General features: G+C 38.0%; 1 protein-coding gene across 2 annotated transcripts in view; it reads right to left on the bottom strand.

The window, feature by feature from the left end:
* The window catches only part of RIMS2 (regulating synaptic membrane exocytosis 2), a 730833-nt gene that overhangs the window by 703252 nt on the left and 1252 nt on the right, over positions 1-26329 (bottom strand). The window contains exons 2-3 of one of the 2 annotated variants that reach the window (XM_074387016.1): positions 24770-24936; positions 22934-23041 (exon numbers count right to left, since the gene is read on the bottom strand). The gene's annotated coding sequence lies outside the window, so the exon portion shown is untranslated. Of the gene's footprint in view, positions 1-22933; positions 23042-24769; positions 24937-26329 lie in introns of those variants that run through there. The other variant, XM_074387028.1, reaches the window with a different exon arrangement.

Here is a 26329-nt window from a genome sequence, read left to right as displayed (position 1 = left end):
CTGCTATGAACAATGATATGCCAACCAACTGGATGTCCTTCTCAAACTCTTCCAAATTCGTCCACAAAATTGAAGAAAAGGAAATATTCCCAAATTCATTTTACAAGGCCAGCATTATCCTGATACCAAACCCAGTCAAGGACACTACTGGAAAAGAAAATGGCTGGCTAACATCCCTGATGAACACAGATGCACATATCCTCAACATAGTACTGGAAGTCTCCTACATAAGAGACTGACATCTCTTCTCTCAATAAGAACAATACTACCAGTTTTTGTACTCCAGTGTTTCTTTGGATGAGTACCAAATGAAACAGTTGGTTTGGATAAGGATCACCTTGTACAAAAATACGTCTCTTCAAGCTCCATATGTAGATGCACACCCTACTGGAGGGATATAGAAACTAAGATGGCTTTCAGAGATAGAGATTCACGTCTTCTATCACATGAAATGGTGGATAGAATCATCAGTTCTTTATGTTTACTTTTTTCCCTTACACTCTTTGTTTGCTCTTTTGTTTTTTGCTAATGTTTTGTTAATATATGTAAAATAAATATGCAAATGATGACATGCTTTCAGTGATAATTCATATTAAAATAATTTAATTTTTATTACTAATATCTCACTATATTCACAATTCCATTTATTACATAGCCCAAATACAATTAAAAGTATTTCAGTTTTTGCTGAAACCATTTTAATGGTGTTAGTTATTCATGATTTAAAATTTGTTGGAACTTACAAAGTGATGGTACTAAATTTACTTATTTAATCATTAATACATTCAACAAATATTAATGAAGCATCTGTTACATTCAAGTTACTATGTTAGGTTCACTGTGAGCTAAAAAATAAATGCCTTGCGTTCAAAGAATTCACTATTCACATAATCGTAGTATCAATAAATTCACTGGTAACAACAAATATCCCAAGAGAAAATTTTTACATCATAATATCTGTCTCTTACTTTTTAAATCCTTCACTAATATCTCTAAAAATATTATAAAATATTATAAATTATTTTACAGACTATAAGATATCTATAAAAATATTTCAAGCTGGTCATGTGTTTGGAAAATGCATTAATGAGTGTATTATATATCAACTTACATTATTTGATCAAGTGCCACAAAGTAGTAAATAAGCAAAACACTTGGTCATGTGAAAAACCTCAGGAAAATCTCTTAAAAGAGGCGAAAAACCTCCCTGACAATGCCTTTGTAGATCTTTTTTCTTCTCATGAGAAGCAGATGGGATCAGCAGACCGCAACTATTGCCTACTGCTATTTAACAAGGTACATAAATTTTTCTGTGTCCCTTCCCCAAAAAAGAATAAGCTATATATCTGAGGAAGAAGAACATGTAAAACCTACAAATTCCTGAAATCTTCTTTGTTTACAAATCATGCTTACTTGATTTTTTGATAAGATATATTTCTTCATAAATAAATTGAGGAGAAATTAATTGTTTAGGATCCCAAATAAAGTAAAAACAAAGCTGGGCACTGGTGCCAGTATATGCCAACAATTCCTGCCCTAGGAAAAGTAACAAAAGGCAGAGGGGAGCCAGGGGCAGTGGCTCACACCTGTAATCACGGTGACTTGGGAAGCTAAGGAGGATCCCTTCAGGCCAGGAGTTCAGGACCAATCTGGGCAACAAAGCATGACCCCCATCTCTATAAAAACTACAAAAAAAATTAGCTGGGCATGGTGGCATGCACCAGTCATCCCACCTACTTGGAGGCTGAGGTGAGAGGATCGCTTGAGCTTCCTCATCTTAGGAACCTGCTCAGAGCAGGGTGTCATATTTCAGGCAGCTTTCTATACATTCCTGCTACTCTCACCTCACTGCAATTGCAACTTAAGCTCTTTGGGAACTATACTCATCAGAGGACAATGAGTAATAGTAATAGTAAATGATAATAGTATCTGAATTTATGCCAGGACTGGACTAAGTGCTTTAAATACTTTTCCCACTTAATTGTCAAAGAACTCTATGATGAAGGTACTGTCACTGACAGAGGATATAGCACAAAAATTATGATTGTGGGCTTTAGAGACAGACTTGCCTGTATTGTAAGACTTTCCAGGCATTGTATCCTAGCTCTCTCGTTACCTAATTAAGTAATATTGGCCAAATTGCCTAATCTCTCTCACCTATAGAATGGGGATAATGATAGTACTTATAGGACTTATTGGTGAGCATATATTGAGTTGACATATGTACAGTCCTCAGAATAAGGCTGGTTTAAAATGCGTACACAGCTCAGACTGCTTGGGTTTATATCCCAGCTCTACCACTTGCTAGTGTGTGGCCCTGGGCAAGTTATCTAACTTAGTGCCTTGGTTTCCTGTGTGGCAAGAATAGTACCTACCTCAGAGAGGTTTTGTAAGGATTAAATAAGATACATCTGTAAAGTACTTAAAGCAGTGGCTGGCAAATAAACTTCTCTGCATTCTTTCTCATCTCCTTCTGGGACTCCAGCTGCACATGTGTTATACCTATTTGCTATATTAATTTATCTTTTACTATCTTTTCTGTGATTTCCATACCTTTTGTGCTTAAGTCTGAGTATTTTCTTCTGATCCATGTTCCAATTTGTTACATTAGAAATAAATAAGTGAATGGACACTCTGGGCATGACATATACTCAATGAATGTAAACTGTCATTATTAACCCCAATATAACATTGGAGGAAACTGAAACTTGGGAGATCAAATATATTTTCAAGGTTATACAGCTACTGGGTGGTACAGCCAGCATTTAAACACAGAGTCCATAGACTTAGTTACCTTAATTATACTCTACTTCAATTACTGGAAAACTGGTAGGACACTACAGATGTTTGATTTACCTTATTCTTGAGGGTGAATATGGCTTTGTTTTGTTTTTCTGTTTGCATGCGTGCGAGCGGGTGTGCGTATTTTAAGGGCTTTGTCAGAATGGGGATCATTTCAACCTAATCCATCTTGCCTATACCATGTATAATTTTGCTCAAAATATCTCCCAAATAGAAAGCTTAATCCTCATTTGTTATTCTGTAAATGCAATCAGTGGTGGCTCCCTACCCGCAAGGAGATGAGAAGTGAAGCTAACAGTTCTCAAGCAAGCAGCCTGTGAGTCCAGAATTAACCTCATGCTGCTGCCATCCTTGAGCCCTTAGACTGAGATGTGCCTTTGGTGGAAGAAATGAATGAATCATCTTTTTTTTTTTTAATTAGTCTTTAGCTATTTGAAACAGTACCACTTTAAATAATTAAAGAAATTCAAAGGGAAAAAATTAAAGAAATACTGATTTCTTTGTTGATAAAGCCCAAATATATCAATATTAACTTGCTGAGAAAGAAGAGAAGAAAAACCTTCAGATGATTCTCTAGGAACAGTTCTGCCTAACTAAAAGGCATAGATAGCAGGAAATCAGATATAAAACTGGAATGAGAGCAGAATATAAGAAAAGTATAATTATTATTTTGTCAAACCATCTGCTTCCCATCAAACACACAATACATACAAATACTATCCTTTTGCAGTAAGTTTAGTGATTTAATTCCGAGTCTCCAATCATCAGGGTTTTTTTTTTTTTTCATTTTTTTTCCTAAAATATTATTTATTCTATCAGCTTTATCATTTCTACATATTGAGGACCAAGCTCTCATTTTTTATCTTGCCCAAATTCCTAAGGGGGAGTCGTACCCTACAAACCATAAATTCTCATCAGATGAGTTTTATTTGAACCTATACATTGTAACTTATGGTTATCTATCTATCTATCTATCTATCTATCTAAGTTCTGGGATACATGTGCAGATCATGCAGGTTTGTTACACAGGTATACACGTGCCATGGTTGCAGTTTGCTGCATCCATCACCCCGTCACGTACATTAGGTATTTCTCCTAATGCTATCCTTCCCCAATCCCCATATCCCCTGCTATTCCTCCCCTATCCCCCCACCCCACAGGCCCCAGTGTGTGATGTTCCCCTCCCTGTGCCCATGTGTTCTCATTGTTCAACACCCACTTATGACTGAGAACATGCAGTGTTTCGTTTTGTTCTTGTGTCAGTTTGTTGAGAATGATGGTTTCCAGTTTTATCCACGTCCCTGCAAAGGAAATGAACTCGTCTTTTTTATGGCTGCATTGTATTCCATGGTGTATAGGTGCCATATTTTCTTTATCCAGTCTATCATTGATGGGCATTTGGATTGGTTCCAAGTCTATGCTATTGTGAACGGTGCTGCAATAAACATATGTGTGCATGTGTCTTTATAATAGAATGATTTATAATCATTTGGGGTGACTTATTTTTCAGTCTGGCTCGGCATAATATTACAAGACAAGGAAAAAATGTTTTACCTGAAAATATATTTCCTTGCCATACCTTGAAATTGCCCTGCAAAGTCTCCTGTGGGAAAAATCTTTGTCCTTTGTTTTCCTCTCTTTTTTTTGAGACAGAGTCTCACTCTGTCACCCAGGCTGGAGTGCAGTGGCATGATCTCGGCTGACTGCAACCTTTGCCTCCTGGGTTCAAGTGATTCTCCTGCCTCAGCCTCCTGAGTAGCTGAGACTATGGGCATGCGCCACCATACCCAGCTAATTTTTCTATTTTTATTAAAGACGGGGGTTCACCATGCTGGCCATGATGGTCTCAATCTCTTGACCTCGTGATCTGCCTGCCTCGGCCTCCCAAAGTGCTGGCATGAGCCACCACACCAGGCCTGCCTGCCTTTCTCTTTTTCTCTTTTCTTTCTTTTTCTCTTTCGTTTTTATTTCTTCCTCCTTTCTTTTACTTTTTCTTCCTTCTTTCTCTCTCTCTTTCCTTCTTTCCTTTTTTTCCTTTGTTTACCACCTCGGCCTCCCAAAGTGCTAGGATTACAGGCATGAGCCACCACACCTAGCCTTCCTTCCTTTCCTTCCTTCCTTTTCTGCCTTCCCTTCCTTGTCTCTGTCTCTCTCTCTCTATCTTTCCAAATCCAGGAGATAATAAACTAAGAGCCAAACACTCTTTTAAGTCTGATAAGAAACATTTTAGAACCTGCTCTCTCTCTGAAGTCTATCTGAGTGTTTCCTCTGCACAATAAAACTTGTCTCCACAATCCTTTATCTTAACCTGAATATTCCTTTCCATTAATCCCAAGTCTTCAAATAAACTCAACCAATTGTCAACCAGAAAATGTTTAAATTTACCTATAGCCAGGAAGCCCCCCTCCCCACTGCCCCACCTTGAGTTGTCCAGCCTTTCTAAACCAAACCAATGTATTTTTAAAATATATTTGATTTATGTCTCATGCCTCCCTAAAAATATATAAAACCAAGCTGTACCCTGACCCACCTTGGGCACATGTTCTCGGGTCTTCCTGAGGGTCACATCATAGGCCATGGTCATTCATACTTGGCTTGAAATAAATTTCTTCAAATATTTTACAGAGTTTGACCCTTGTTGATGAACAAGAAGACTTCTGCATTTGTTTATCTTGTATCATATTTGCAACTACTTCTTGGAAGTATCTCCTTCCTTATCCTGCCATCAGCCCAAATCAAATATACTTAAAAGTGAACATAATTCTACTCCCATCTAGAATGTAGAAAGCTGGAAAGAATGTTGCTTTCTTGCCCTCAGTCAAGTCAAAAAGAAAAAGCAGATAATCAACATAATCGTAACTTTGCTTAAACCCACCAAGGATCTGTTACCACAAAGCAACAAAGTATATTGAAATCCAGGGAGAGACAGAAACTTCCAAAGAGTGATAAGTGGGAATATTCACTCACTTGTGGCACAGCCTAGGAAAAAGAAACCCCAGGTGCCATACAAGCAGATAAGAAGAATACAAGTATTTTTTAAGGATATTGCTAAAAGCTGATTGTGAGCTAGTGAAAGAGTTTAGAATCCCTGGAAGCTACAGACACAAGGGGAAATCATACCTACTTGCAGGCTCTTCTCTATGAATATCCATTTGGGGTATATAATAAATAGGTGCTCAAAATATGTGTCGTGGAGAGCACATGGCATCTAAACAGAGCCATTTCACAGGGACAGAAAACATTTACAGATGAACACCAGGGATACCTTAGTGGGGAAAAAATGTCACACATGACGATAATATAATTTGAACATCAGGTACATATGCGTTTGTGTTTGGGAAGGAACATGAAAAAGTTGGTGGGGAACAGGAATGCTCAATTAATTTACCTTGAAGATGAAGGGTTTTAGGGGTCAACCATAGTGTGACTCTTCTTCAACAATATCTAACATAAGATATAGCAATTGTTAATACCATAATGGGAGGATACAGAGGAAGCAGAGTGAAATTGAGACTGAGAAATGGTAGAGCAGGAAGACAAGCTGTGGCAGCTTTTTAATGTGGTTGTTCTCTTCTCAAGAAAAAAGAAAAGGAAGTTTTATCTATCATGGCCATCTATCCTAGCTGCTTCCACAGTGTTGCATGTGCAAATGTCAAATCCTTGATAGATCATCTTTCTCCCATTGACTGGCCCCCACTAAGTTTTTACCCCATTGCAGTGCATGGGAACAGAGCACAAAATAGCCCAGGAGGGTATCCCCAGGTTTGGTTGATGGCTATCTCTATGCCAGATGCAAGCTATGCCTAACACTTGACATGGATCTTCCATTTCTGAGGAAGCACAGTGTCATATGCCATGTTTTTGTTTGTTGGTACAGCTTTGATTCTACCACCCAAGCCACTTCATTTTAATAAACTTTCCATATTCCAAAATCAGTTTTTTGTTGCCTATGTCATTCACTGGGGTCAATCAGCAGCTTTGTTTTAAAAACCAGAAAAACAAATAAACCCTATTTTATCACATAAAATAGGGTTTTATGGTCTCTTGAGGAATAAGGCTCTGAAAAAAATTTGTGAGGTTTTATCAAATCTAAAATAAAGCAAGTTAAAAGAAACTTAGATCTTAAACAAGCAAAAACATAGTATTGGTCCTGAAATCCAAATAACATGAAACCTTAACTGCAGGGAAGAATGGAGGAATTGTGTCAGAAAAATGAAGACTAGAGAATTTAGCCATGCGGTTTTATTTACCTTTTAATATCAGGTAAATTTGCTTTGAAAGAAAACATATATAAAAGTATTTCATCTATACTTCAGTTTTACATGGGATTTCTATGTGCATTTTTTTTTAAAAGTGCACTCTGACCTGCCTCAGTTCATCCTCAGTACTAGACATGGGCATGAGTTGAAGGGTACTAGAAATATCCCACACTCCAAAATAATTATCTTTATACTTTGGAAAAAAAAAAACATATCAGAGAAACCCCTACAGAGAATCTTCCTAGAATTCCATGACTGGTAAATTTCCCTGTCACCACCTTATGGACTGAGGTTTCTTCTTTTTATTATCCTGGTATGTCTCTAGCTTCCTCCGCTTTCTGGCTGTTATTTCAGCCCAGTCAGTCACTTGGATTTTAACATGACACTGTTCTGCAGTGAGGAAATTTCAGAATATTCAGAGTCACAGGAATACAGTCTGGCTACCTTGATGCTTCTTGACTCACTAAACCCAATTTTAACAGATTGTTCCTCAAAATTCACTACCAGATCAGCTGGTAATTCAGCTTAGTCCTAGCCACTAGGTAGTTTTCACTTCCAACTGAAGATAAAATGTTCTCTGCAACCTTGATATGGCTTGGGCAGTTGTGTTTAGTATTTGGATTCCATCCTAAAGCTCTTTATCACATTTCTCATCTCAAGGTCCCTTCAGTCTGTTTAGACAAAGTGATTGAAGCTGCTGCTTCTTTTCAAGGCTTTTCTAGATAACTGATCTGTATAAAGCTTATGCCCTTCTCTCATTGGACTCTCCAAGTATCCTTACAATCTCCAGTCTCTGCTCCAGTTTACCTTGCTTCCTGAGGTTTTCCCAAGTTTCTCTAAGTAACATCCAGATTTAATTCTATCCATCCTTTTCTGTCATATTTATACCTCTAGTCTTCTCTTGTCAGTATTTTCAGAACCCTCATCCTATCCCACTTGGTACAACATAAAGCTCATTTATATCTCAATTATTACTGCCTCCATGTAGACAGGAGTACTATATCCTTAAATCCACACTCTCATTGGGGGAATAGTTGTCTTTCTGAATCACAAGTTTTAATCAAACAAAACCTGGTTAACAACAACAACTGCCTTACAATTGAGCACTTGAGATAGGCAGCTCTTATTATAGGGCATGGACTAGGGCCAGGGAGTAAAGATGCTGAGGAATTGCATAGAAGAATGCAGTAATTCATTAAAGGTCCAAATAGGATATAACAATCCTATATATACTTATATATCATATATAATTATATATCCTATACATAATTTAGGGGTAAAGTCAAGGAAAAGTTAACTTCTGATATTAAAAATAAAAATTAGATGCACCTACAGAAATAACTCCATTAAGTGGCTTATATTAGCTTAAATAGAGCCACTGGTTCTTAGTCCAATTAAGAAAGTCACTAGATTTTTCAAAAAGCGTACTCAGCGATATTCTCTAATGCCTCAGATTACTACTGTACTGCCATATAGGAGGACTGGAAGCTGGCCTCAGTCCTAAGAAAAGAAATGCAAGAAAACACATTGATACTAGTTTTATCCAGCCTTTCCAGATGGAAGGGCACTTTCACTTTAGAAAAGACCAATGTCAATGTCTATGTAAGAAAACACCTAAAATAGACCAGGGGCAAGCTACATCTAATTTTATAAAAATAGCCACTAATTACATCTAACTATTTTTGTGGTAATTATTTTCATCAAGTGTTGGAGTAGGCAGAAAGAAATAGGAAGAAGACTGCATAGGAATGTCACAGAGAGGAAAATAATGTACATATATGTAGTGCAAGATGGATAAACAAATTGCCAAATATAAGTTTTCAGGAGAGATGCAGCTCAGGAGTGGGCAAACAGAAAGAAAGGATGGAGAAAGGCAAGGGTGACCTACCGATAAGAGAATGTTAGGATGAGGCATAATCACAGGGAGTGCATTTGTAGATAAATGCTGAATCTAAATGCTTGAGCAAAGAGGAAAATTGAGGGAAGATATTCCATGGTGAGGTTGCCATAGCAAGCATTTTTCCAAATGAAGTTGATACTTAGTTGAGTCAAGTGATTCAGCATTTGTTAGTATAATCAGTCAAAGCAGGAGATAGGATGTAGAATGGGATTCACTGAATGGGTCAAATCAATCAGCTATCAAGACATACCATGTAAATGCTGCTAAAACTTTGTTACTAATATAAGGTGAGAAATAAATTCCCAAATTTTAGTCTTTGAGTTCTACCTTCATCATCTTTGCCATATTCTCATACCATTCTTATCTGCCTAATATAATTCTTTAAAACAAATTTTTAAAAAATATTTACACTTCAGCTTCATTCTAAGCCATAATATCTAGGACATCAGGAGTTTGATAAATGAAGTCTTTTGCTAACACATATTAACATAAATGGATAACCTTAAAAATAAAAGCTCTTCACCTGGGTAAAAGCTAAAATCAACCTATGTACTACTGGTGATACCCAGATCCCATTCTGAGAAACCCTGATATATATATTGTTTGTTCACAGTAATGTTGTAGTTTGGAATGCCAGAAGGGAAGTATTAAATGCACTTAGGACCCACTTTTGCTTCAGACTTGATCTTGGGTTTTGGTTTTGGTTTTTGTTTTTTGGTTTTTGGTTTTTGAGACAGAGTTTCACTCATCACCCAGGCTGGAGTGCAAAGGCACGATCTTGTTTCACTGCAACCTCCACCTACTGGGTTCAAGTGATTCCCCTGCCTCAGCCTCCCAAGTAGTTGGGATTACAAGCACGTGCTACCACGCCCAGCTAATTTTTGTGTTTTTAGTAGAGATGGGGTTTCACTATGTTGGTCAGGCTGGTCTTAAACTCCTGACCTCAGGTGATCCACCCGCCTTGGCCTCCCAAAGTGCTGGGATTACAGGCACGAGCCACAGCGCCCGACCTCTCAATCTTGCTCTTTTGAGAGAAAAAAGAAAGACAAAATAAAGTATCACTAACTTCCTCCTACCAGGACGGCTCCGGGGCTTATTTTAAGTTACTGAAACTGCTGGATTACTAGAAGTATAAGCCAGAGGAGCAGCAATTTGGTAACAGGGCTTTAGATTAAGAGAAAAGCATGATCTTCTCTGATATGGGTAGAACTGTAGGTCTCCTGATAGATGCTCCTAGACAGATACTCTGAATATACTTCTATCGATCAGGCCTACAAAAGAGAAAAGCTATATGGGAATGAATATGTACTTATAGAAAAACAGACCTCTTTGAGGACAATAAACTAATATTTATGCAAGTATACTCATACCATGAGTTAAGAGAGGCAGGTGAATACCCCTCCTACCTGGACCCATCACACACCCTTCTACTGTTTCACCATAGTGCAACACCAACAATTTGTTCTCTTAAGTGGATTACCACTAACAGAAAGAAGTTGTAGAAAATAACCAATGCTGGCATCTGAGCAGATGTAAATTTTGCCCCCTATAAGTTCTGAACTTGGTCTCCTGACTTATAAAGCATTCTTTTGTGAGTTAAGTTAGAATGGATGTGTGTTCCCCCTAAACTTGCACACTTTGTAGGAAGTAAAATAAATCTAGTTTTTCAACCCACAAAGCTAAAGGTCAATGGTTCCTCCACCAAGAAAACTTGTATCACTTATATTTGGGGACCAATTTAGTCAGAGGGCTGTGCTTTCTTTGAAACTTCAGTAAGCACAATAGGTACTAAAGACAAATTTAATCTCTAGTCTAATTTCCCAAAGGCTGGCCTTATTTATTGGACATCATTATAAGGGCATCCTACTATATTTCAAAGCTATGACTTGTATCTTATTGGTGGAGGCTCTGGCATGATATTCAATGACAGCTATTTACTAATGGAGCTGTTTAAGAAATAAAATGAGCTTACGTAGTAGGTAGAGTATTTTCAACATAGACTGGTTTCTGTTGCAAGTCTTTGGTAAGAAGCTTGGCACCTTATACCTGAACCATCTGTCTGTCTTCCAAGTCCAAGGGATATGCTGACCTTCTTGTTAAATTGTCTTTTTCTCACTTAGCTCATCAGTTAACAATATCTGTTAATTAGATGCTAAGAGTACAATATGACATCTAGGTAGCAGAATTCAGGACCAACATCTAATTATACAGTACTGAAAACAAAAAGTCTCTGGCATTAGGTAAGTGCTCTCTGGAGCAGATTAGTGCATAAACTATATTGCTTTTCAATATTTCATTTCAGTTAGTCATGTTCACATAGATGAAATGTGATTAGTGCATAAACTATATTGCTTTTCAACATTTCATTTCAGTTAGTCATGTTCAAATAGATGAAATGTGATTAGTGCATAAACTATATTGCTTTTCAACATTTCATTTCAGTTAGTCATGTTCACAAGTTTTCACATAGAAAACTTCACATAAGTATTTGATGTCATAAAACTCTTAGAAAAAAACATAATGGTAAATCTTCAGGACTTTGGATTTGGCAATGAATTCTTAGATATGACACCAAAAGCATGAACCAAAGAAAACTAAATTGTACTTTTTCAAAATCTAAAACTTTTGTGCTTTAAGGGACATTATCAAGAAATTGAAAAGACAGCTCACATAATAGGAGAGAATATTTGCAAACCATATATCTGACATAGGAATTAGTTTCAGAATATATACAGAACTCAACAATAGAAAGATAAACAACCCAATTTAAAAATGGGCAAAGAACTTGTGTAGAAATTTCTCTAAAGAATATATGCAAATGGCCAACAAGCACATGAAAAGATGCTCAACAGTGTTAGTCATTAGGAAAATGCAAGTCAAAACAATAATGAGATACAGCTTTATACTTATTTGGATGGCTATCATTTTCTTTAAAAAGCAAAATAAGCATTGGTAAGGATGTGAACAAACTGGAACACTTGTACGTTGCTGGTGGGTATGTAAAATGGTGCAGCTGCTGTGGAAAACAGCGTGGTTGTTCCTCAGAAGGCTAAACATAAAATCACCCTATGACCTAGCAATTCTATTCCTGGGTATACAGACAAAAACATTTAAAATAAGTACTCAAACAAAATCTTGTATATGAATGTCTATAGCAGCACTATTCACAATAGCCCACAGGTGAAAACCATGTAGACGTCCATGAATGAAATAATGGATAAACAAAATGTGGTATATGAATACACTGGAACATTATTCAGCCATAAAAAAGAAATGAAGTACTGATACATGCTATGACATGGATGAACCTCGAAAACAGTATGCTAAGTAAAAGAAGCCAAACACAAAAGTCACACCTTCACATATATGATTCCATTTAGTTGAGATATCCAGAATATGTAAATCCATAGAGACAGAAAGCAGATTAGTGGTTGCCTCAGGCTGAAAGGAGAGAATAATTTTGAGTGGCTGCTTAATAAATACAGGGGTGATGAGAATGTTTTGGAACTTGATAAGTTAGTGGTTGTGGAACACTGTGAATACATAAAATGTCACTGAATTGTATAAACGGGACAGTTTTATGTTATGTGAATTTAACCTCAATTTAAAACAAAAAGTTGATGGTTGTTATTAAATGATCTGATGTGCAAATCTGAAGCCAGAATGAGCAAACTATCGATGGAGAATTGGTTCAGAACAGGTGGCATTAACGAACTAGACTAGCTATCTGAAGTGACCACAAGATCATGGGAAACTTAAGTGTCAGATGATGAAGCTGATAGATATATAGCATTGCAGCTGACAGCTTAGAAACTATAGAAGTACATTTACTATTCTGTGGAGTACTTATTAGGACCAGGCAGAGTCCATAGAAAAGTTGTTTTGGAAGAGTTGTACTTCATTCTCCTAAAAGAAGCGGAGCCTGTCAAGAGAGCAAGTTCTATTTTGTATCTATTCAATACAAAATTGAAGTAGAAGAATTAAGATTCCTTACAGAGAGGATGTGCTTTCTGCTTTAGTTAGTTTCATTACCTTCCAAAGAAAATGCCTTGATAAGATAAGCCACCTGGACCCTGCCCCTTCATGGTCCGTAATTGGCCTCATTTCCAAACTGGTTAAAAGTTATCAACCAGAGGATGATTCTTGAACTGTGTGTTACATACACATCTTGATAATGAACTACTGTTTGCATAATATCAAATGATCACTTCTTTTTCATCCTTTCAAAAGATACAGCTTACTTACTGAATCAAAGAAAGGTTATGATTATTACAGATAGAACAATCTCACCTAAAATAGGTAAGAAGTGAAAGGGAAAGTATTCGTTTACCCTTTGGAGTGGGGAGTGGTTTTTAGACTGAAACTTAAAACAAGTCTTGTCATTAGGATGTTTTTTAGGTTGTTAAAATCAAACTAACAGTGGCTTAAGCTGAAAGTAATTTGTCTCTTATAATTAGAAGACAGGAGACACCAAGTTGAATCTCCTAGTGAATGATATCATAAAAGATCCTGGCCTTCTCTATTTTTTCATTCCACCATCCTTTACCTTATTCTTTTGGACTCATGGTCACAATACGGTCACCATAGTAACAGGTATCAGGTTCACATTTAAGGCATAAAGAAGAGGTGGGGGAAGAGGTAGTACTAACCACATCTGTTACTTTATTAAGAAAGAAATGCTTTCCTAGAAAAAGAAACCTTACAGTAGACTTCTGCCTATGCCACATTGGCCAGAACAGGTTCACATGGCCACCACTAGGTACAAGGGAGGTAGAAAGCAAATATTCAGCATTTTCAGCCTCTCCAGTGGAAGACTACGGATAGACAAGAAGAACTGGGAATGGGTTTTAGGGTAGCCAGCTTTCACTATTTGCCACTTTTCCTTGTACAAATGTAAAAGAGATTCTTAGATGAAGAAATAACTGATTTTATGCCTAATAAACAAGAACATGAACAATGTTGTGATTTTTATTTCAGCTGTCAACCTATGAAGTGTGCAGTGGCTTAAGTTTCACTACATCACAGGAAAAATGAAAACTGACATTCTACCCTTAATGATTTGTAGTCTTACTTTTCAGGTTCTAAAATATCTTCATGTATATTGACTCATATTTTACTACATTTAACAGAAAGACACTGAGGGTTGGGGTTGGGGGAGATGGGAAACAAGCTATGTGATCATTTACTCACTTAAATTTAAAACTTTAAGGGGTCGTGATTTGGAATCCAGGATATTTCGTAAGACACTTTACTATTCTCCCTACTTTTAAATGCCCATTTAAATACACACAAAGACACACACACACACACACACACACACACACACAGGCAAAATGATATAAACAAAGTCACCACAAGCACAGGGGAAGAAAGCAATTTTCTAAACATTGGCCTGGGCAAACAAAGGTCATTACTGAATCCCCAATGCCAGGAAAATTATTTCCCTGGGGAATACAAATCTCTTAAGTTATCACACCTAAAAAAATGGATTTATGCAGCAATATCTCAGGGAACAGTGGTCAGATTTATGACATAAAATCACTCAATTTACAAAATAATCCAGCTTCCTCTTTGTTATCCACAGAACCTATCTTACCCAACCAGACAAAATAAGCTTAACCTTGACGAATTTTCTCCCTGCAGCAAATGCTTGCATCAACTGGCAGATTTTCCCAGCTGTGTATTTGTAATTACTTTCTGAACATTGAGGAACAGATTAAATGACTACATAAGGATCTGAATATTACCATCCACAAATCTTTGTGCTAACTGATTACTATGAGTTATTATTAAATGGGTTTTCCATGTTTCATAAGCATTTCCTGTGCTAGTGCAGCTTTTGTGATACTACATATTGCCTCTGACAAATGATTCAAAAAATAAAATATGAGCTCTAAAGAAAATGAAGCCAACTATGTGGTAGAATAGATTTCAAGAAAGATTTTTATAGTATCCTAGGGGGAAGAACTTTAAAAACACATTTTCCAAGGCAAAAAGCATATAAATGTTAAAATAAATTTTAGCAAAGGAACAAAAGCCTTTACAGAGTTCGGCATTTGTAGGTTTAACATTTCAGCTTTAAAAACTTGGGTTACAACTGTGATAGAAATTATCTGTAAATATCACTTACAGGCAAAATATATTCTCTAATATATCCTCTAATACTAGGTTGAAATGGTCTTCTAATCAGCTAGCCAAAGGGCACAGTTTATCTCTATGGTAACCATCTTTTTCATTTATTGCAGCCTCTGAAGAAAGAACACACTGTGTACAGCTGGGTAATGCAGTTGTCCTAGACTTTAATAAATTTCCTTTTCCATGTTATTTACAGATTTCTATCATATCTACAATCTTAGTCATTAAGGTTGAGAGATACACAGGGTCTTCATAAAGTTCTTCTACAGATATGTAGTAATATTAGTTCCCTTTGACAAACTCCTAGAATATAATGTTTTATGTTTGCAAAGTACATTCTAATCACTTCTACTTATCTTCTCAATATCCGTAAGAATGGAATAACTTCTGGACAGGGAAGTGCTGGTTAATATGGAAGGCAGAGGAGGCTGCTGGCCTTTCACAGAGATTTTATAACAATGATCGGAGGTTGAAAAGACAGATCATCTTGTCACAAATGCCATAATAAAGGGGACAGGCAAGGGTGCCACACTGAGAACCTAATATTGGAACCTAGGGAAAGAATTAGACCTACTAACTTTTGAGTCCGGAGAGAAATAAAAGCCCGTGATTGTTGAGCTTACTGTGCTGGGCACTGGGATAGTATTTACATACTTTATTGTCACTGAAATCTCACAACAGTCCTGTAAAGAAGATATTATTATCCCCATTTTTCACATAAAGACAGGTTTATGGAAATTTCTTAATAAGGGTTAGGTATCTTTTCTGCTATTATCCATTATAATGATATTTAATGAACGTGACCATTCATTCACTCATTCTTGTATTCCTGGTACAAATATTTAATGTACAACTACTTAATGCAAGGCACCATACTAGTCATTGAGCAAACCAAAATAAGTAAGGCCACCATAAGCCCTACCCTCATAGAATTAACTTTGCTAGTCTGTGGGGCACAGTGTCTGTGTTCAAAATGATAATAGCAAATACTTGCATAGCATGCATTATACACAGGTGCTGGTTCTGTTTGACATATATTAATTCATTAGTTCTCCTAACAACCCTTTAAGGTAAACATTTCTGCTTTCTTACAAATGAGGAAACTCTGTCATTACTAGAGGTTGAGCAATCTACCTGAAGTTATACTCCTTGTCATTGTCAAATTCAGGATTTGAACTCAAGGTCTAACTTGAGGGACCACTATATCATTCCACCTCTCCAAAATGGATTATTGAAACATGTTGATTAGATACTTCTTTCATGACTCTTAGGGCTGTAGGATGTTAAATATGGGACATTTTTCTCTAACGGAATTTGCAATGAGAAAAGTAATATCATAATATCTCCTCAGGGTACAGGAAAAAGGAGGATTTTTGGTGGATGTGACAAAGTAGAGAGATCAGAAATTGGAGAATACAGATGAGGATAAGACAGGCACAGTCCATGTCCTCTTAGGGCTCAAAGTTAGCAAAGAAGTGCTGTGGGATTATGTGACAAAGATGTACCTGCCCTGTCGGGTCAGGAGAGTTTCCTCTGAGAAAATGATGTATGAGCAGACCTGAAGAATGTGAGACAAGCCCTGAGGGCAAAGGAGACAATCTGTGGAAGATCTCAAGGCAAGAAAATATACAATGTGATGAAAGAATTAAGGGAAGTCCACCACAGACCTAGAGGAGGAGTGTATGTAGCATGAGATGGAACCCAAGATGTTGATGGAGAGGGTAGAGCCTTGATAACGCATGTTAAGAACTTTGTACTTTATTATAATGGCACTAGCAAGCCACTGAAAAATTTTTTTAAGCAGGAGAGTTGTGAGAGAAATTTGCTTTTTAAAAGATCACTTTGGTTAAAGAGTGGAGAACAAATTAAAAGAGGACAAAATGTACATAAATAGATGGATTGGGGGCCATTGCCATAGTGTGAATGAGAGAGAATGTGAGCTAGACTGGGGTATTGGCAGTGGCAATGAAGAGAAGAGGGAAGACTGAAAGATGATTAGAAGATGTTTAGGACCTTGTGACTTATGAATGGACAGCCAAGGACATCCAAAACTGTAAGTCTACTGTCTGGGTAATAACTAAGAGAATTGGTAGAGCAATGCTATTGTGTTGCAGGGCAGGTAAAATGTATGGTTGCTGAATGAGAAGGCAGGGATCGATGGCATGATGACAGAGGGAAGAATGTTTATGGTTGTGGGCAGAGTCTGCATGCTGCGGGTGGGGGGGAGCCTAAAGCTTCTTTGGCACTTTCAAATATACTTCTTTTTTTTTTTTTTTTTTTTTTTTTTTTTTTGAGATGGAGTTTCGCTCTTGTTAACCAGGCTGGAGTGCAATGGCGCAATCTCGGCTCACCGCAACCTCCGTCTCCTGGGTTCAAGCAATTCTCCTGCCTCAGCCTCCCGAGTAGCTGGGACTACAGGCGTGTGCCACCATGCCCAGCTAATTTTTGTATTTTTAGTAGAGACGGGGTTTCACCATGTTGACCAGGATGGTCTCGATCTCTTGACCTCGTGATCCACCCGTCTCAGCCTCCCAAAGTGCTGGGATTATAGGCGTGAGCCACCGCGCCCGGCTCAAATATACTTCTTAAACATTTTACTAAAATTCCTTTCAGCTATCTGGTGCAGATTTACTGCTCAAGACAGAATTTAAAAGAACAGAAGAATGGAGAACAGTTATTAGTACATTGATATATTAATCAATTATAAATACAAAGATATTAGTAAATTGGTATTAATAAATTATAAATATAATACAAATATAAAGAAAAATATTTTCTTCATCAACTCAAATCAACTTTAAACTGAAGTCTCCTTTACTTAGTAAGTCATCACTGCTGACATTAGCACTCTTCTACTGGACTTCCTCTGGAAAGGCAGTTCACAACCTACCTGAAATTGCCTTATATTACTTGTAAAGCCACTGTTTGACTCCTGACATAAACATACATATACATACATACATACATATATATATATATATATATATATATATATATATATATTTTTTTTTTTTTTTTTTTTTTTTTTCAGAGAAAGGATCTTGCTCTACAGCCCAAGCTGGAGTGCAGTGGTATGATCAGAGCTGACTGCAGCCTCAAACTCCTGGGCTCAAGCAATCCTCCTACCTGATCTTCCTGAGTAGCACCTAGGACTACAAGCATACCATCATGCCTAGGAATTTTTTATTTATTTATTTTTATGTAGAGACAAGGTCTAACTATTGGGAACACTATTACCCAGGGTGTTCTCAAACCCCTGGCCTCAAGTGATCCTCTGGCCTTAGCCTCCCAAAGCTCTGGGATTACAGGCATGAGCCACTGCACCAGGCCCCCTATATTTTCCAATGAACGAACAAGATATACATTGTGGATAAATTTCCAAACCAGCTCACAATAACTCATTTTAAGCCTTAATGTAGTTAGAATAGGAATTTCTTTTTTTTCTTTTTTCTTTTAAAACTAATAAAGACAATAGAATAGGAATTTCTACACATTGCAGGGCAGGTGGAAGAAGCTGAATGCTACTGTGTTGCAGGGCAGGTAGGCTGTATGACAGCTGCAGGAGGCAGGGATTACCTGGGATAACAGTGGGAAGAATGTTGGTGGATCTCTTCAGCATGAAGTATTGAATAAACTCAATTGAGCACACGATGTGGTAGATACCGTTTACGTGCTAAGAAATTAACAATAAGCAATGTAGTTCCCTGTAGTCTAGGTGAAAATAAGGGACTGAGGGTAGGAAGTTGTGACAAGAAGGTTTCCACTCCTCTTCTATCTTTCCTCATTTCTCTAGCCTAAGAAGTGGAAAGCAGAAACTGGACACAGAATGTAGAATAAGTAAATTTTCTAAAATACAAATGTGACAGGCTTTCCTTCCTGCCCCTTTTCCACTTCCCAGATGCTGACTGAAGTTTTCCCTTCCTTCCTGCTCCTTCTCTCTGCAGAATCCCCCTTCCTTTGCCAACTGGGGCTAACTAGTGCATCAGTGGTAGGAATGTGGGAAAGGGCAGGAGATGAGAAAAAAACTGGTCTTGGGAAGAAGAGGAGACAGTTTCCAAAAGTGGGGAGGAAGGAGAGGAGAGAGTGGAGAGGGGAGAGGAGAGGAAAAAAGAAGAGATACAACTCCAATAGGAGAAAAAAAATTCCTCTCCGAACCAGAAGCAGTTCAATGCAAGATACTCAGATCAAGACAGTACAGAGCTTACCTTCTTTGTAGCATTTCCCATCAATTAATTTTTATTTAAGAAAAATAATTCTCAGGAAGGCAAGATTTACTTAAGGAAAGCTAAAAAATTAGAACCCTCTCTAATGTAACTTCTAAAAGGTAGGTTTCTAGTTAATTCATTGGCCAAGGACGATGCATATCTAGGTTACAGCATCAGAAACTGACTTTTGCTAACTTCAGTAGAAAAGGAATTTGCTGCAAAGGTATAGGATGGCTCACAGATTGGACAGGAAGGCTGGATTTGAAGGCTAGAAATTTGATAGGAGCCAGGGAAGGTTAGGGAGCAGGAACCAGGCCAAGGTCCTACTGCAGGAATAGTCTGTTTGGGATGTCTCAATGGACATGACTGCCACTACTGTAACTAAATGCACCTCCCTCCCTGTCACTTCAAAGCTGTCCTTGCACACTGGCGTCACTAACCCCAGATGCAAAGTCCTGAGCAGGAACACCCAATTGGCTTTGCCCCTAAGAGAGTGGGGAGAGGAAGTCTCTGGCTCCATCATTTCCAAGAATCACACAGTATGGATTGCATCAAAATAGATGCTGTGCAGCCAGGGAAGGACAAAATGTGCATATACACTGCTTATGATAATTTATAAAAGTATTATTGTAATTAAGGGGTAGAATTTCAGCCAAGGATTTCAGAAATGTTTTTAAGGGCAGCAAAGGAGCTCTGTCCATGAGTTATCTCCGCTGATCAACTCAAATAACAAACACCACTAGGGCCTACACTTGATTTTGATTCTTAGATCTCGAAGCAGATCTTTGTCAAGATTGCTACTTGCCTAGGGCACAGCACTTGTCTCATTAGAAATCCTCAGCTCCAAAGGTATGGGTGTGCCCACCTTCATATACCCATTTCACGTAGATATGACTGAATCTTAGAGGTGTTTTGCCCTACAATCATGTACTAGAGGTATAATTGATTATTATAGAGTACCAACAGATGTGGAACAATTAATTTCTTCTACCTTATTTACCTTAAGCAAAAAATAATTAGTAAAAGTATTTTAAGATATGTATTTCCTCTAGAAAATATTTCATATTTTTTTCCTCATAAAATGAATAATAGTGATTTGGAAGTCCCAGAAGGATGAATAGGAAATTTGTTGCAGCTGAAATTGAATTCATTCATTATAAATCAGATGGATAATGCTATTCAAAGCTTCATATTTCACCTGGAAAGAAATCTAATTAACAAGATCGCTTTTTACAAATTAATTTCCTGACCTATTTTCTTACAGAATTGAAACTAAACTCAAATATATTTGTTCTAATTACTTAGTACTTATATTTGAGCTTGAAACTCTTATATTTGGGATTCTATATACTGTGATAACACATGTAAATCCAAGTGAATTTTAAAATTAAAATTAGAAATATTGACAATAGTTTTGAGGAATGTGTATTGTCATGCCAATCGCCATATTTGGGCTTATATTCCTCCCAATTCTAACTATTTAAGGGAACTTTTGTGTGATGTTTTAATTAACAAGTCCTTGAGGGAAACAAGTTACTTCATGAGGAAGTTTAAGGTGTTAAAGTCAACAAAAACCTTCATAAATGATGCAAAGCAAGGCTTCCTGAATGTGTTAGCTGGACAGCAACACTTCTATATAAAGCTCCTATTTCATCCCTGCTAAACTGAAGATAAAATTCCCTTTGAGATAATTATGAAGTCTGCAAAATTTGTGTTCCTCTCGGGTGCAAAGCATGCTAGGACCTCAGCTGCTTGCATGGCCAATTAGGTGTTGCATTTACTGGGAATGCCTGCAGTAGTCCCAGCAGTGCTGCAGTTTTGCTAGTTTGGCCAGAATTTAGGGGTTCATCAGTGGTTGGCCAGAGCACAGACGGAGGGTTTCTGTGTGGTGATTCAATTTAGGAACCAGAAAAGACATGTACCAAAGTGTCCATTATGCCAGTAAGCCAGGTATGGCTAGCAGCCATGAGAAAGCAGATTTAGTAGGAGCTAGTCAGGGGGTTTGATGGCACTCCTAAACCAGGGGCTCAGGGTGGAACCACTTGGAGAAAAGATGGCAATTGGGGTCTACACCCAGACCTGGGAGACACTGAGGGTCTAGGGAGCTTAACTAGATTCCAAGCCCTCATTATGGTTCTCATTTCATTCAGGAGCAACAGAGGCAAGACTGAGACTACGAGCTGTTTTGGCGGGTGTACGTCCTGGATCTAGGAAAACAGGCAATAAAAATAAGTTAAAGTTAACATTTTCCGCCTCTTCCAGTGCCCTTTATTGACCCAGAAGCCACCTGTACTACATTCTTAGTTTCACCTCCTCCCAATGTGAAAATGCTGATATGGTATTACTATTTATTTTGACAATTAACTGATATGTACTAAGCATTTTATAGGCTTGCCTACCCATAGCTCATTCTAAAGACCCCCTACTTCTAGCCCAGGCTAAGACAGCTGTCAAGGGCAGACATCTGAAAGCTGCAAACCAGGGCCTCTAATGGAACACTGCTACAAAAGACTCTGCCCTTAAATACATATTTCTAGCTAAGTTTTCTTCTCTCAGGAACTGAAACTGAAAGACAGAGAGGTAAGTGGATAACTGATGGGACACTGGAATTGCAAAATCATAATCAGGTCAGGCTGGGGTAGCCATTTTGGGACATAAAGAGCTGAAGCTATCAAAGAGTAGAAATTGTGAGCAAAGACAAGATAATTAGTAGAGAATGTACAGAATAGAGGCACAAAAATCTCATTTTTGTGGCTATCTAGTTTCTAGCTCCAGAGTCCTGGATGTCTGGCCCAGCTGTATTGAGGTTCCTATACTTGGGTCTCTGTGTGAGATTCCTGCTAACAAACTCCTTGAATTGCCTTGAGGAAAATATCACTTCCTGCAACAAATCACCCCCGGCTACAAGAAGACTATTTACTCAACTAACCACTGTATTTTAATCTTTGTGTTCAGTTGCAGTAAAGATGTTTTATTCACTGAATGCAGAAGAGGGAATTATAAAATCATCCAGGCCTATTTTTAAAACTGGCCCTAAAGATAAAACTGATGTTCTCCTTGGGTGCATGAATTGTGGTGGGTAAAGAGCACTCGGGCTCTGTGCCTCCACTTCTCACACCCACCTTCATTTTTACCTAACACTTACCCTTTTGGTCCTCTGCCCTAAGACCCCTAGATCTTTATTTTCTGCTTTCTGATCCATTACTCTTAAGTACTCTACTGAAATTTCTTATCTCTCTGGAGAATATTAGTCCAAATATTATAGTTGACCCTTTAATGTCATGGGTTTGAACTGCACAGGTCTATTTATGCAGAATTTTTTTTAAACGCATAAAAAACACAGTATTCGTGGAATGCAAAACATGCATATACAAAGGCCCAACTTTCTCATACACAGGGATTCCACAGAAATGACTTTGGGGACTTGAGAATGTATGGATTTTGGTATGTGCAGGACAGGGTTGGGGGGGTCCTGGAACCCATCCCCCATGTATACAAGAGACAACTGTGTATTATTTAATCTAAGGTAATGACTTTCTAATACAGATTGTTGAAGTTTCTTTCATTAATAGTGCCACATCTGAATGATAGATCACAGATTCTGAAAACAGCCCTACTGTATTTCTACTCACCCATGCAATATGCCAGAACCAACTGGTGTGATAAATGCAGTTCACCTCTGAAGGGCTTCTTTCCCCAGCAGGAAGTTAGGCTTTCCTCTTGGGTGCTACTATAGTATCCTGCCAAGACATCATAATGTACTGCAGTTACTTGTTTTCATGTTTATTTCCTTTCAGACTGAGCTCTTATCTTTTACAGATTCAGTGCACAGTACTGAGACTAAATATGGATTATAATAGGACCTTCCTTTTGGGGTTCTTAGGAGAATCAAATTAAGTGCATGTAAAACATTTGCAGTGTTGTAGATGTCCAATAAACATTAGCTACTATTGTTACTAGTATTAATTTAATAAAACTTGTGCCCTTACACCCAGGTTTCTGTCTTGGCTATCTCTGTGGATGGTGTGTCATGCAGAGACAGGGAATATAGGAGATGAAATTTAGAGACTGGAGCAAAATAATGAGTTCATTTCTGGATACTGGCTTCGGTGCTTGTGAAGACATCTGGCCACGAAGCTGGTACTGCCTTTGACTTAAAAAAAACATACACACCTAGCAGGGACTGAATACATGTTGAATAAATGAAAAAATGCTCATTCAATAAATCATTAATTCATCCAAGTTCTTGGCCCTGACTTAATCTGTTTAAATAATTTCAAAGGAAGGGAATAAAAGCAAACAATGTTTACTTTAAAATGTATGCATCATTAGCACTATTAGGAATGTCACAATATCCCAAAACCGGAAAACACTGATACACACTTCAAAATCCCTGTCACTCCAATTAAGTACTGATTTGGTATTTTCTAATATGGGACTTTCAGACTCTGTATGCATTACCGACGTTCACTGGGTAGCAATCAATTTTGAATGTATTGCTCAAATATTCAAGCTGACCATGAATGTTCCCTAAGAACAAGATGTCTTGATTTCCTAACTCTTCTTCCCCATGATAATCCTTCAGTCTTTTCCCTTCCTTTTCTTTAAAAATACGATGATGAATGGGGATTATAAGAGAACAGATTGCACAGCAACCTGCTTTCTCTGAGTCCATCAAAGAGAAGGGTGATAACAGTGACCAAGTGGCAAGACTTAACTAGGCCTTCGATGTAACTTTTCTTACCCGAAGGGCCACTATACATCGTTTGTATTTACTTGCGTTTCTTTATCTACTTAAGTAACCCTTTCAGGTTGCCACCATCCTTATTTTCTTCCCCAGGATTCTACCCTAACAACCTTAGTCCTTAAAACATATCTGTGCATTTCATTCCATAAGATTTTTTCTAGTAAAGTTGCAATTCCAAATGATCAAAATCATGCTCCCATTTCTAGATGAGCAAAAAACTTGAATTATATAGAAAACAACTCAGTTCTTTAACCAGTCGGGTTCTGTTGTGTCAAAGTCACTGAGACATCACTATGGAAACCACAGGTCGTAGCAGGAGGTAGTTCTGCCAGTGACTCAGCAGGTAGAACAACTTCAAGGCACTACTACCAAATGCCCTGACAAGATGCCAAGCAAACACCATGGTACAGTCCATTCATTTTTTTTTTTAGATGACATATAAACTGTGCTAAGGTACACTCAGATTTTAGATGAGCCAAAACATGAGCAGGAAAAGCAGAAAAAGAGAAAGATCAAAGTGAAGTGGTGAAAGGGAAACGTTTTAAAAAAAAAAGTAAGGTGAACTTCTATCCAACTTTGTAAATCACTTTAAAACTGGCCTGAGTAACTAGAATTGATTATTCAAGGGAAGGCTGTAACAGGAGGATGCTCTTTCCTGTTAGGCTACTTCTCAGTGCCTATAAAGGTAACATATTGCTGCTTAATGAAACTGCTTTCCTACCTGGAATTATTTCCCCTTTATTAATTATAAGCTGCTCAAAAATTGCAGTGGAAGACAGAGGATAAGTATATGTTGTGGTCCTTCAGGGAAAAGGGCTACTGATCACATGATCAACTTCCACCTTGCAAGAGATGTGCATGGAACCATGGAGGAGTTCCTCCCAAAACCTGTAAGAAGAGACAAATCTGTAAGGTGCAAAAAGGTCAACCTTGGTAACTCTAGAAATGTGCTGCTCAGAATTTCTTCAAGAGACCTCACTATAGGAAGCCCAGTTGACTGGCAATCCTAGCTGCCACCCGCTGGATGCACCACTGCATTCAGTACAAGGTCCCAGGGCTCCCTGCCACTGACGGCAGAGTGACAATATGAGTGCTGGCCCATTCCTGCACAACATGAACTCCTGCGGCTGGCAACTCTGGCTCAAGGACTCCCCATCAGCTTGGCCCAACCTTTTGTAGAACTGCACCAACAGTCTGAGATTCTTCCTACCCAATCCTCCTTCCTTCCTTCTCTTATCACTGGTGTTAGGTTTACGGAAGTCTGAAGACTCTTCCTGCCTATCCTACTCCCTCTCCATTATCCTACACAACTGAGTCCCTCCAATAAATCTCTTGCATGTCTAATCCCATCTAGTCATCTGCTTCCTGAAGGACTCAAACTGACAGCTCACATTTATGGATCAGTATTTGCAGGTTTTCTTTGAAACCACACCCAATACAGCAATACAGGTGTACAAGAGAACTTGGTTCACCCTATAAATCAAGTAATTTGAGTCCTACAATAGATCATCAGGCTGAGTGTGGTGGCTCACACCTGTAATCCCAGCACTTTGGGGAGGCCGAGGTGGGTGGATCACCTGAGGTCAGGAGTTCGCGACCAGCCTGGCCAACATGGTGAAACCCAGTCCCTACTAAAAATATAAATATTAGCTGGGCATGGTGGCAGGTACCTGTAATCCCAGCTACTTGGGAGGCTAAGGCAGGAGAATTGCTTGAACCTGGGAGGAGGAGGTTGCAGTGAGTTGAGATTGTGCCAGTGTACTCTAGCCTGGGCAACAAGCACAAAATTCAGTTTCCAAAAAAAACCAGCAAAAACAGATCATCAGAATTAAAAGCTATGGCTGATCCCTTACCAGCCTTAAGAAAAAACATATTTCAGATATCTAAGAAAGCATTATAGAAATAGAAAAACATACAGCTTAAGAAATAAAATGTTACCAAAAGAGTTAAGATCTCCTGTGTACTGAACCCTGATTGCATCCTCCTCCCACTCTTCAGATTTTGATCTTTATCATTCCCGTGCACACTTTACATTTTTCCTCTAAATGACAGATACAGTCAGCACTCCATATCCGTGGCTTCCTCACCCAGACTCAATCAACTGTGGCTCAAAAGCATTTGGAAAAAAGAAACTGCATCTGTACTGAACATGTACACTTTTTTCCTCATTATTATTCCCTAAACAATATAGTATAACTACTTTATTTAGCATTTATATTGTATTAGGTATTATAAGTAATCTAGAGATGATTTTAAGTATTTGGGAGGCTATGCAGAGGTT

Source organism: Saimiri boliviensis, chromosome 15 (assembly GCF_048565385.1).
Source record: "Saimiri boliviensis isolate mSaiBol1 chromosome 15, mSaiBol1.pri, whole genome shotgun sequence".
Taxonomy (NCBI): Eukaryota; Metazoa; Chordata; class Mammalia; order Primates; family Cebidae; genus Saimiri; species Saimiri boliviensis.
This window is presented reverse-complemented; position numbering and strand designations above follow the sequence as displayed.